This window comes from Notothenia rossii, assembly GCF_949606895.1.
Source record: "Notothenia rossii genome assembly, chromosome: 11".
Lineage (NCBI taxonomy): Eukaryota > Metazoa > Chordata > Actinopteri > Perciformes > Nototheniidae > Notothenia > Notothenia rossii.
This window is the reverse complement of record NC_136910.1, coordinates 44,813,598-44,821,293: the sequence shown is the minus strand read 5'-3', so window position 1 is coordinate 44,821,293 and position 7,696 is coordinate 44,813,598.

The following is a 7,696-nucleotide window of genomic DNA, read 5'->3' as shown; positions in this document are numbered from 1 at the left end:
GTCGACACAGGCTCAAGACCCATCAAGAGACAAACGACAGATCAGTCATTTTTACTTGCTTTTAATTTGGTGTATTTATTCTCTCTCTCCTTCGGGTGTTTTTTTCTTATCCTTCACTACAGACAACATGTACATGTCACGAAGGTAGTCAGTGAGAGAAAAGCACTAAGAGGTTTATTATCACTTCAACTCTATTTTAGTTCAAGACCCTTACTGCAGTGTAGCTCACAGCACTTTGGACAGAGCAGAGATAGGGTAAAGGAAATTAAAGCCTGGATAAACAGGAGGTTCGGGGCCACGGGATGTTAAGTTAATTTGGACTGTAATGATCAGGCCTAGGGCCAGATTGTGTTGGTGGAAATGCTCTTGTCCATTTGCTAAAGTCAGGCTTCTTGCCAACACACAAAAAAGAAAATAGCAGGGTGTGTGTGTGTGTGTGTGCCTGTGCAATTGTGTGTGTGTTTTTATATCGAGGCGTAGTTTTTGTCTCCATAAGTGTGTGTGTGTAGGTGCATGAGCGCTTGTGTGTCGCTGCCATGTGTTTACCCAGTCTTATGAGCTACAACCTTGGCACTCTTTTCATACTCCAGACATGCTCCTCCACCCACACAGTTCTGCTAGTGAGGAGATCTGGAATGAAGCATCCCTGCCACCCACCCAGCAGCCCTCAAACACGTAGTTCTGAGGCGTGTGTGTGTGCGTCAGAAATAGTGTGTGCATGCCTGTGTGTGCGTGAGCCTGTGTGCGGGCCCGTGTACGCTTGGTTTTGTTGAAATGTAGCAATCAAAAATCTATTTGTTGATATGTCCAAAATGCCCACCCAGCATGGGAAAGCAATAAAGTGGTTTTCTCCACTGTTGCACCCCTTCTATCTGGAAAAGTTAAAGCGCATTTAGAATTGTTTTATGCATTTTTTTCTATGTTACAACTTTGCCCTCTGGCTTCACACGGTTGCAGCTGCTAAAAGACTCCATACTTTGTGCTCATCTTTTTTGAAATTCTTTAATTTGCAAAAAATGTACAGAACATTTATAAAACACAAAATACATTTTATATGTAAAAACAACATCTTATATACAAACTACAATTACAGGTTTCTTACGAAATATTGTAAAATGAGACAAACCACGTATTTTAATGAGAAAAATCATAATAAAGACATACTGTGTGTAGGTCATATCTGTCAACAGTCTAGCCCACACACAATGTAACTTTAATGTTTGAATTTCAAACCAGGTAATTGTGTCCATTCCCATCACCACTTGTTATATTATATAAAAAAAACATATGTTTCGAATGAAAGATAAACCTGTTTCAAATAGCCTTTTCAGTGTTTTATTCACTTGAACATTAGCTGTGTCTCACTCTCCCTGTTGCTAGGTTTCCTCTCAGTAATGCACTTAAAATGCACAAATGTTGTTCCTGGTAAAAAAAAAGAAAATGTCTAATCATAATGAATTAGCGTGTCATGGCCTCTTTGACTGCAGTAAACATGGAACCGGTCTAAAATGTCACAATATAGCAAAAATGATAAGACCTGTATAACCTCGGGTCCTCAGGGCTTATGCTGACTATGTGCTTTATATATGTGCCATTGCTAATGAACAACAAGAGCACAATTTAGAAACAAAATACTACATGTTGTTATGAGTATGTGATGTTTATGCGTCTCTATCAGATTATAGATATGTTAACTCATATATTTTATGTTTTTGCCGTTTTGAAATGTCTTTATTTTCCTCCAAGGAGACATTTAATTAAATGCTGAAATATGAAAAACGTGTATGGCCTTCAGTCCTCTCTGATTTTCAAAATTACATTTTTAAACATGGTCAATAAGAGCAGGACTTGAATTTGTTGAACACATTTCTTTCTAGAAGATGTCAGGATTTATAGATATTTTTTAAACTATTATGAAGACATTTATTCACTCCCCTGCAGGCACGAGTTCTCATATTGAACATTCACTATAGAATTTGAAGTGTTTGCTACAATATTTGCTGATAAACAACTTGGCCTCTGCCTGCTTCCTCCAAGGCCTGAACTAGTGAGCTGCACATGCAAAGAGGAAAGTTGTCCCTTAGCAAACAAATCAATAAAACTCATTTCCTTTTGGTCAATTGTTAATTAAATGCCAGTTTTCCCTCAATTAAAAACAGAATGAAATGCAGTTCATGGCATATAATCATATTTTCCCTCTGCATCCCCGTGGGCAATTTAAAATACTAAGGCATGATTGCTAATGCAAAATCCTTTTCTGATTTGTATCAGCAAATTGCTGCTGCCCTTGTGGTATCATCAAAGCTAGGTAAGCTTTATCAGCCCCCCACCTGGTAAATGATTTTAATGTTGATGGGTTGGATTACCCAGAGAGTAAGGCTTGCCAGTTTGATAAAGGTCATTCAGTATTATCTAAAGGTTATACCTGACAATTATGCAGGGTAGGAATGTGGTCTTAAATCCAAGGATATGGTATATGTATTTAACATACAGCAGCCATGTTATTCTAACAAAGCGTTTTAATTAGATTTCTCAAAAAGATGACATAATGTCACTCGATGTCTAGCATTGCCTTAAAAAAGTTCTATCTTCCATATACTGCAAGGTTTTCTCTTTAAGAAGCTATTGTGCTGCAAGATATGTGCTGTATTACTTGAAAACAATATCTGACCAAGCAAAAATCCCCTGGCTCTGACCCTAAGAGTAATGTATTCGATGCTGGCCTCGGTGAAGTCACCATCAACCAAGTTCAGCCATGATTGGAGGGGCAGGTGGGGATAGGAGCTGAGGAGGAAATGGACCGGGAGCAGGGGGGGGGGGGGGGGGGGGGAGGAGTGACCATGGATCAAGCTGTGGCGCAGAGATGTTGCTCAATGGGCCGCATTCGCTGTGAGATATACCGCTTATGACAGAAGCTTCTCTTGAAAATGCATTACTGCGTCGGTCTCGAAACCATCCAAGTTAAACTGAGTGTTGAAAAGATTACCTCACCGGAGAGCTTTCACAATTGTCAACATGCATTCTTTCCTGCTGCCAGCAACCAAATGTTTACACATACACACGGCTGTCAAATTCAGAAACGGACATCCTTACACATATCCTCACTGTCAGGCATCCACCCACATGTGCACATGCAAGAAAAACAAAGAGACCCCTCCCCAAGCGTTCATATTCTTATTAAACCTCCAAAGTCACAATGATATCTGCTTCTCTGTTGCAAAGCATCCCTTAAGCTGAGTCTGCAGGACGGATTTGCTTGCATTGTCTAACATCCAGACTATTTGCATTTTCGTTCCTCTTTTATTGATTCATTTTTTTCCGCAGACAGTGGTGTATGTTTATGTAAGTTCCAAATACAATAAAAAACTGCACAACAACAGAGCCGTTCAACAAATGAATACTTCAGATTTATTTTGGGCATTGAAATTCACATACTACTGCTTATCACTACAAATGGTAGTTGCCCTTTTATGTTTAAGCCACAGAGGTCTCTCAATATTAGGGTGATAAAATGTCAGTAAGGGTTTTAAATGTACTAATTTGCTGAGGTAAAAGGCTTCACTGTTTTTGAACATCAGGCAATCGACCCTTCATTCGTCCTAGAGAAATAATCTTTATGTGCGGGGAAGGACAATGAGAGGCTGTAATAAAACAGATGTTAAGGTTAGCTGTGTTTTACTACTTGTTCAGCCAAACAAGTGCATTCAGTGGTGCTAAAATGTAACACAATTGCTTTGTAAAAACATGCACGCGCATATAAAAACCCCCCAAAGGTAGGATTTAAAAAGTGTGTCTTTTGCTCAGGGAAACTGTCCTCACTACAAAAACAAAAATCCTGCTTGTTTTCTTCAACCACTCCGAAACCTCCCATCTTTATTCCTGGACAAGAACCTCTTTAGGTCTTCCAAATAATTACTGAGATGGAAGATGGAAGTAGTTTGACATGGCTGTAATGTCGCAAAACCTCTTAGCTGTATTCAAATGGGAAACTTCAAAATGTAAAGGCCTGTTTTTCAATAAGATGAAATATTTCGGACAAAAAATTCAACTTGTGTATTAAAGTGTACAATTGAGAGGAAAAGACAGCCTTTAACATTACTCACCACTCCAACAATAGCTGAAACCGCGTCATCAGTGCATGTGTAGTCATAGCTTATTTGTTTGTCACGTCTCATGAATGTCACCACATTTTGATTCAGATTTAGCTGGATTACTATTGGTGTAGATTAGTGTGTGACAAAATGCTTTAACAATGTAGCACCACCTACTTCAAACAAGTGAGAAGGACAAAGAGAAATACATCTTGTATGTGAAATACCCAAAGGTCTTGTTACTAGCAGCAAACATTGTGTCTATAAAGTATTGTATCACCCTATCACATAAGCTGACTGAGAAAAATGCATTTTCAAGAGCATTTAAAAAAATAGTGGGGCTGTGTTGTTGGTGCTTAGACAACTTATTAGAAACCAAAACACTGCATAGTGGGTTTTATGATATATCATCAATCAATCAATCAATCAATCAATCAATCCATCAATCCATCAATCAATGTTTATTTATATAGCCCAATATCACACATGTTACATTTGTGTCTCAGTGGACTTCACAGTGTGTACAGAATATCAGTATGCCAATACGACACCCTCTGTCCTTAGACCCTCACATCGTACAAGGAAAAACTTCCGGAGAAAACCCACAGTTTAAAGGGGAACATGGGAGAAACCTCAGGGAGAGCAACAGAGGAGCATTCCCTCTCCCAGGACGGATTGACGTGCAATAGATGCAGTGTGTAAATCGAAAAGATAATACATTTACAACATAGGTAGTCAAAATGTTTGGAAATGCATGTGTCTATAATAAGAAGATGAATCCACGAGGATATCCATCCAGGAATCACGATCCAGGACCACAGCAACAGGATCAGCCACGACTCAGGATCCCACCGTAGATAGACACCAAAAACAACATTTGGGGAAGCTGGGTAATTCGGAACATGAGAGTACACAGGTACAGACAGAGAGAAGGAAGAAGTAACGGCCCGTCCACACTACAGCTTCGACAGCTTCAAAAACGGTTTCCAATGCGTCTGCCCATTCACTTTGAATGCGGTGACGTCACGTTGCCTCGCTTTTCGCCGAACTGAATTGTGGGTAGCAGGGCGGAGCTTTCCTGGCGTTTCAGGCTGCAAAAGTTGAGCAATGTTCAACTTTTGAAGCTTCTGAAGCTTTCGGTGGAAGCGTCAGCCAATCAAATCATATGCCAGTACAAGCTCTAGCCAATCAAACCGCTGCTTGTGTGTCAGGGGCGGGAGATTCATGTGATTGGTTGTTGGTCGAGCTTCAGACACGCCCGCCGGCAAGCTTTTTTTGAAGCTGTAGTGTGGACGGGCCGTAAGATGTCCCCCGACAAAACTAGGCCTATAGCAGCAAAACTAGGGGCTGAATCTAATCAGCCCTAACTATAACCTTTATCAAAAAGGAAGGTCTTTAGCACACTCTTAAAAACGGATATAATGAATGGATTGCTCTGAAACATTTTTACAGTGTCCATTTTTTAGTTCATTTATCGCTGCCAGGTGAACTGTAGAAATACGACAAAGAACTCATGGATCCAAAAGACACCCAATATCACATTTCATTGACATTTCCTGTAAATGTATCAAATAAACGGTAAGCTTTATTTGATGCATTATTACCTTCATTTAATGTATCCTATGCCTTAACATAGCTACATAATTTTCTCGATTTTTCTCCTTCAAATAGGTGGGTGTATTGTTGATATACAAAGAATGAATTATACGCCAATAAAGTTACCTTATTTATATAAAGTGTATTCTTTTCTTTACTCTTCCTGTGATTGAACTGTTTTATAAAGAAAATGGTGGCTGAGCTATAGTAGACAAGCCCTTGGGAAAGTTGTCAACCATGAAAACATTATTTCTATGAAGAGAAGCTCAGTGGACACTGACCTATTCTCCCTGAACAGCATAGCCTCAGTGTGGTCTTGTCAAACCCCAATTCTACCGCCGCAGTCCTGGAAACCGCAGATGGATGCCAGGGATTCACGCTGGTCGTCCATAATGATCCGCAGCCTGTCCTCCGCTGTGAAGATGGCTTGAGCATGGAGCACATGGTCCAGTGTTTTCATGCCAGATGCAACGGTGCAACTCCTGTTTCTGCATTTGAAGCGTATTGTGGAAGCTCTTGTTGTGTTCCAGAAGGAAATGATCCGCCAGCAGGCAAGCAGACACATTAATATTACCTTCAGACACTCAGAAACCACACACAGTGACAATCTAGGGATGGATAGAGAAATCACTGGTGATAAGAGCTTTTTGCAAGTGCCCATAACCCTAACCCTAAAATTCACCCTGCGTTTACATTGATCATACAGTAGCATTAAACACTTTAGCACTTTAAATTCATAGGTACACAGAAATGACACCATGTTTAACAATAACAAATCATGTCGCTGTATGCTCCATCTAGTTTTTGCATTATGATCAGCAGGCCTGAAATTAATGTATCACAAATAACTCATTTTGTTTAACAGTATGTCGAGTACCATGTATGATGCTTCGCTGCACATCGAAACGGCTGAATAAACAGCAAAAGATCTTCCTGTAGAGAACAGTTGACAAATAGATGGGCTTTCGGCCATTTGAAGTAATGTGTTAATGGATTCATTGCCGCCAGACATGGAGGTAAGCTACATTTAGCAGGAGGGTTTGCAAATGAGCATTTTAAGATTCATATAGAGACGCATCTTATAATTAAGTCATGCAGCACTAATTATGTTGTCTCATAAATCACTTATTTCAAACAGCAAGGTGGTAATGGAAGCAGTGCTGCAGAAATTTTATCGGAGGTCCCTGGTTTTCGTCTGTCATGCACAAACCCGGAACCTTCTCTTCTGGATGATGAAGACTGGTTCGCAGCGAGGTATGTGAGCAGAATGGATCATATAAATCGATTGTTACTGCCACTAAAGTCAAGGGGGGGCAACTGGTCCAGTGTGCACTCGCAGACAGCAGCAGATGATTTGAGGGTACCATGTAGAGAGTCTGAGACAGCAGAAAAGTTTGCCATTAGATACAGTGTACTCTACAGTGTAAAATGTGTGTCCTTTATTGCAACATAAGTGCTAACTTCAGCTAAAGATTAACCACATATAGGTTAGTGATTAGGGGAAGTTTGATTGCACATAAATGTACTGTAGCATGAAATGTGCAAAATTAATAATGCCATTGTAAATGATGTATTTAGCACAGCACATTGCTGCTGGCTCAGGGACACTTTGTTGTAATGCATGCAGAGAATGAGTAAAATGACTCAAAAGCTGTCAATGGAGAACTATTCTGCCACCTGGCAAGAAGTCGTGTGGGAGGGTGAGGATTAAAGTTCCAGGAAATTCACCCTAATGTGTTTTTGGACACAACGTACTTTTTCAGTGGTAACATTTGTGAATCAAGCTTTCCTCCGTTTTAATAATTTAATTTGATCACATAAGGAACAGTTAAAACAAAATGGCATTTTTTTGGGCTTTAACAATCAAAAGGACCTTTTGGCAGGTTTGGCATTTTGTATTTATTTCCAACCTTCCTCACTTTCCACCTGTGTATACTCTGTATTTATGTAAAACTAAAACAACAGCAATAAAAAAAATAGAACTGTGCTGCTGGCAGAGCATTGTAGAA